This window comes from Neopelma chrysocephalum, unplaced genomic scaffold (genome assembly GCF_003984885.1).
Source record: "Neopelma chrysocephalum unplaced genomic scaffold, ASM398488v2 Primary Assembly neopelma1_105, whole genome shotgun sequence".
NCBI lineage: Eukaryota > Metazoa > Chordata > Aves > Passeriformes > Pipridae > Neopelma > Neopelma chrysocephalum.
The window spans coordinates 53,398-59,397 of record NW_020897769.1 but is presented as its reverse complement, the minus strand read 5'-3'; the positions used below and the strand labels follow the sequence as shown (position 1 = coordinate 59,397).

Sequence of the window (6,000 nt, the reverse complement as noted above, 5' to 3'; positions counted from 1 at the left end):
GCCTTTCCTTCCCTCCCTTGCCTTTCCTTCCCTCCCTTGCCTTTCCTATCTTTCCCTTTCCCTCCCTTCCCTTTCCTACCTTTCCCCTGCCTTTCCCACCTTTCCCCTGCCTTTCCCTTGCCTTTTCTATCTTTCCCTTTCCCTCCCTTCCCTTCCCTCTCCTTTCCTTCCCTCCCTTGCCTTTCCTACCTTTCCCTCCCTTCCCCTCCCTCCCTTGCCTTTCCTTCCCTTCCATCACCTTTCCCACCTTTCCCTTCCCCTCCCTCGCCTTTCCCACCCCTGGATCGCTGGGCTCTATCGCCATCTCGCGGCCTCGAGGGCCCGGCCCCGCTTTGGGGGGATCACAGACACCGGGAAATCCCGAGCCTGTGCCCTCGGGCTGCCTCTGCTCGGGAGCGGCGTTCCCCTGCCCCTCCCCAGACTCCTCCCCCACTGCGACCAGCCTGCCCGAAAAACATCTCCGAATGCCCGCTCCAACCCCTGCTGCTCCAGGGAATCTGAGCGATGGCACTGCTGCCTTGTCTGTCCCTACAACAAACCGTTGTTGTCTCTGAGCTGTAGAACTGGGCTTTTTTTTTGATTTCTCAAGGTTTAGAAATTTTTATGATTGTGGTTAAGGTGGTTGGGGGATAAATCTTGCCCTGTACACTTCAGCTGCTCTGGCAGCCACGGCCAGGGGTAAAGCACAGCCCCTTCTGTGCCCTGTTACAGTCCTCCTTTAACTTAGTCCTGTGCTGGTTCACTGCCAGCAAACCATCAGGCTGGGACTGAACCCTTACTCCAAGCCCTCCTGTCATTTATGCTATGGAAGAAAGTATGAAGGAACCTAAGATCAAAATCCCAAGATGCAAGAGATGAGTGATCCTGTTGTTGAGCAGAATCAGACCTCAGCTGGATACACAACTCTGAAACTTTTTGGTGAATCTTGGTTAGCTTTCAGATTCTGCCTCTTGGGCTCTTCTCTGTTCAAAACTGCTTAAATTAGAAAGAGTGAACATGTACGATTTAAGTAGAATCTCTGCTGGAAACCACCTAATGTTTTATTAATAAATTGCCCCATGAAACTGAGTGAATAATAGATGAATGTAGCTCTGGTGGGACACAAGACCTGGTAGTGGACTGTGTGTACAAGGTGATGGGCAGATTGCAGGCATCTGTGACAAATAGTCATGAGTGGGACAAAGCCACCTGGACACCTTGCAGTAATGACTCCCTGACAGGCATGAGAACAGCAAAGCAACCTGGACCTGACCGAACTGAAACCAAAAAGCCCCTTGATGTGAAGAAGAGCCTGCTGTCACATCCTTCTTGTGAAGAGGGTTTCCATAAGAGTAGCCCTCTTGGATCAGGGCTGGGTGGGAAGAGAGGAGCAATTCTTGGTTCTAGATGGTTTGGATGCTACAGGTGCTGAATGAACAAAATGGGGCACTTTGGACCACAGCCTGGACAAATTCTGCTGCTACCACCAGCTTTGGGTGTTGTCCAGGTTTGTAATGGTCTTGCCTGCATTTGCCTTGTTCAGATCTCTGAGACATGGCAGCGCCAGCGGAGCTGAACCAGAGGCAAATGGAAAATGTACCACATTTATCACTTGTGATGAAGGGTCAAGTTGCTCCCAAAGGAACAGCTTCTTGTCTGATCACTACAGGTCATTTATTCTGTTCCCTGTTGCCCAGAAAAGCTGTGGCTGCCCCATCCCTGGAAGTGTTCAAGGCCAGGTTGGATGGGGCTTGGAGCAACCTGGGATAGTGAAAGGTGTCTCTGCCTGTGGCAGGGGGTTGGAGATAGAGGAGCTTTCCAACCCAAACCATTCTGGGATTCTGTGGTTCTTGCAGCCACAATTAATGCTGATTCCCACTAGCATCCTTTTTTGGGACACCTCTAAACCTCTTAATAACTCTTCAGAAGTGCTGCCCACTGCCTGGGTAAGCTCTTGGCTGCTCTGTGTGTGCTGCTGTCAAACCTGGTGATGGGAAAGCAGAGCCAGAGGGCACTGCCTGGGACAAAGAAGCCCCTCGATCTCTTTGGCAGCCACGTACCAAACTGCTGGGTTGCAGCACAGAGCTGGGTGCTCCCTGCAGCTGTGAGTGACCCTGCACAGCTGGCACAGGCCGTGTGCTGCAGCCTGGGCTCTGCTCTGGGGTGAGGAGTGGTGCCCGTGGCTGGACTCGAGGGTTGTTGGAGTTGCTGCTGGGTGCAGGGTTGTGCAGACAGCAAAGTGCCCCATGTATGGGAGGGCACGGATTTATGGAGGTGTGGGTGGGCTCTGAGCACAAGGTGCTGAACCTACAGATCTGGGGTATACAAGATGTTCCTTGTGAAGAAACAAGTTCTATTATTTATCTGCTCTGTGGTGTGTCTTTACATACAGTGACAGCTCTGGGCTCTGCTCTGCCTGATGAGGGTGTGGGATGAGGGAGGTTTGGAACGCAGCAACTTCAGAGCAGTGGAGAGTGTGGTGGGGCACTGCTTGGGGATGTTCACAGGCTGTGCAAGAGAGCAGTGGGGAAACTGGGGACACTGGGAGATGCAGCAAAGTCATGGATGTAAACCAGCCTAGAGGGGTGTGTGGTGATGATGATGATGCTCAAGACACCTCCAACAAGGAAGCTAAAGGCTGCAGGGATCATCCAAGGATTTCAGGTGCAATGTTGTAAGGTTAAACTGTCCATACTAAGTGAGATCTCTTTTCACTGTCTGGGTGAGCATGTCTCTGAGTGCTGGGCCATAGCCCCACTGAAATACAAGCTCTGCAGTGACACCAGAGCTGTCTGGTTGCCATTGGTTGCCATCCCTGTGGCTCACCTTGCTGCCTGTCCAAAGGAATTCCTGCTTCTGACAAGACTTCCAGCAAGAGCTCCTCCTGAGCCCAGCAAAATCCATTACAATTCTTGGATTATGTCACTCATACCAAAGAGTTCTCATGGTTTTGTTCCACCTTGGATCAAAGCAAAGGCAAGATACTGTGAGAACACATTTTATAAACTGGGAATATTTATTATCAGCTTGCAGACTGGAATTTTTTTGTACTCATGTGGTGTTTTTCATGTTCTTCCCTCATCTGTGCAAATGAATCACAGCATGTGTGTAATATATAGGCGGGCATCAGTTTTTTATTATGATTTAAACTCCAGTCTACTTACTCAACCATGAATTGGAAACACGTGGCCATAGTACGTAGGACCTTTTTATTCATGAAATGTTAAAACTGTAGTGGCAGCTTCCAGGGCCTCTCACTCCAAATTTCAATGTGCCTTCAAAAGGAATTGGGGTAAATGAGCAAACAGTCCTGCAGCAAACTTTGCAGTACCGAAATTTATGATACTACTTAATCATCTTCAGGGTACTTTGTGAATGTAACTCATCCCCTGAGATCCAAATTACTCTAGGCAAATAGGAGATTTGCTCAATAGCAATGTTTAGGAGAAGGAATGGACCTATTTGTAAACTTATGACCAGTTATGATAAAATGAAGATTAAATGGAGGAAGCAAATCAGGGACAATATTTAAAACTACTGGTATAGATGAAATTTTGTAATGCATTTCAAAATGGTTCCTGTTTAAAAATTGGCCTACACTTACTGAAGTATGAATAAAAGCCACATAATGGTAAAATAAGAGTGTTATTGTCCTCAAATGAGAAAAATTTCAAGTCAAATTAATCCAGATGTTTAGGATTTACCCAAAAGGAAATTGAAGCTGAGGAAAGAATGGGGAGAAGTTTGTTTTGCCGAAACCATTTCTTTTTGAGAATTTCTTTGTGTCCTACATTTTATTTTGCCACAGCACAGAGAAATGTATTATTTTCTGGGCACAAAGCCACCCCTGGGTTCTGCTGCCTCTCCTGCCCCATCCAGCTGCATCCCATGAAAGCTGTGTGGGACTCTTCTGGGCGGGTGTGTCGGGAGGGACAGAGGCAGAGGCACTGACACTGGTGGCTTTACGCAAGCGAGGAAAACTCTGCAGCCTAATAAGGAATGTAACTTTTTTTTTTGGTGATGCACATTAATCTGCTCTGTTTTCCCTACAGAAAAAAATCCCCCTCCTGCAGCTCTTGCCAAACAGCCTGGCTTCGTCTCCTCCTTTAAAAGTTCATTCACAGTTACAGCCGCAGTCACAGCTCACAGGCAGCTTGTCTGTCAGGAGTGCACAAGGCTCTGCATTTTGGGTCCCTGTGACATCCCTGGAAGGGTCATCCTGACACCACCCCCGCCGGAGATGTGATCGTGGTACAGTCCAGAGAATTCCAGGTTAAGGCTTTGGGGGATCACTGTTTGCAGGAGCCACTCTGGAGTTTGATGTGCCCCGAGCAAGGTCTGACCTCATCCAGGTGAGTGCCAGGGGCGACCTGAAAACTGCCACTCACCAGATTTGCACCTTTATCAGCAGGATGAAAACTCTCTGTGTCGCCAGGAACGGGTGTTTCAGCCAGCACAGTGAGAAAATGATTTTGATTACTTTTTGGTTTTGTTTAAAGTACATTTCTTTCAGAAAGTCACATCTCTATACTAACTCTTAGCTTTATTACAGGATTTATTGCCAAGGCATGAGTGCTCTCCTTTCTTCTGGGATAACCAGTCTCACACTAGTCATCTCTACAGGCATCATTAACAGTTATTCCAAATAGAGGGGCCAGACTGATAAAATGTGATTTGATCTCTGCTCTTATAATTCCCTTTGCTATACTGACTCTGATCTTCCAAGATACTGTCAGTTCTCGCTGTGGATTCTTTCATTGTGAAATTCAAATGGCAATTGTACTTTTTTTGGTTGTTTTGTTTCTAGTGAAGGAGAGATTTTTATACCGTGTCTACAATAATTGATAAGTGGATATATAAAATAATGGAGTGGTCTGACAAGGAGTTAACCATTAATTTGTAATAATTTTTTTTTAAACTGACTTTTATGAAAAGGCAGAATGGAGAGATACTAGAACTCTGAAGAAAGTTGTTTCCTGTGGTTCCAGCACAAAAGCTTGGCTTGAATGAATCAAGTGACAATGCTGTCGACATTTTCTTCAGAGCTTGTTATATATAACTTGTCTGGATTAATGGTAATTGTAACAATTGGCATCTACTGTACTAAATTCCTTTTTTTAAAAAAAATTCAAACTAGAGTTGCACCTCCCTGAGGTAGCTGAAAAAGTGTCTTCACTAAAGAGAAAGTTTATATCAGTTTAGCTGAAGGATCAAGCTGTGCTAAGGCTGGATCCTGTGCAATACACACAGGATTCTCTCGTTGCACAAAGTGCAGCATAAAATGAACAGGTGGCAATTGCTGTCCTGAAATAGAAAGGACCACCCTGAGTACTTGCTTTAGAGACCTGTTGGAAAGGGGGCACATCCTCATGGTGCTGGTGCACGGTTGGGTTGTTTGGAAAAGCATTTTAATCTTGCTTGCCAGCTGCAGGTAGATGTGCTGGTGTTGGTCTCTAGTGCCACGTGTTCATCCTGTACCATCACCCCGCTGCTCCTGGGGTCAGAGACCCTCACAGTCCGGATGTGCAGAGGGTTTTGAACTTCTGAATGCTGGCCAAGACCTAGCAAGAGACTTAAACATCTGCACTGGCAACAGAGACAAAACACTGCGGCCTTGAGGATGAGATAGAGTGTAAAAAAATCGTCTCAAGCTACTGCTTAATGTCTAAACTGTGAAGTGCATCATGAGCCTAGAGCTCGTGGACTTTGGGTGCCCTTAACTTAGTACGTGATCAGCAGAACAGAGCTGGTGGCTGCCAAAAAAGTTTGTGCCTCTGGCTGAGCCCCTCGGGGTCTTGGTGCAAGAGACCTTCAGCAGTTTACTTGTCATGTGTGGACAGGACCAGGAGCCACACAAAACACAGTTGTGAAAACCCAGTTTGGCTGAAGGCAGTGGGGCAGCATGTGCTGCTTTTTGAGAGCAGAAGCCTCTGTCTGGGAGCACTGGCCGAGCAGTGACTGTGTGTTTGGTGTGGGCAGAGACCTGTGGGGCTCCCCTCTGGGGACCAACGTGGGCAGGGG

General features: G+C 47.3%; 1 protein-coding gene across 2 annotated transcripts in view; it reads left to right on the top strand.

Moving 5' to 3' along the window:
- The first annotated feature begins 4,137 nt into the window (after positions 1 to 4,137).
- LOC113973701 (calpain-5-like) overlaps positions 4,138 to 6,000 on the top strand; it is a 53,531-nt gene continuing 51,668 nt past the window's right edge. For both annotated transcript variants that reach the window (XM_027696131.1, XM_027696130.1), the window contains exon 1: positions 4,138 to 4,331. The gene's annotated coding sequence lies outside the window, so the exon portion shown is untranslated. The remainder of the gene's footprint in view (positions 4,332 to 6,000) is intronic.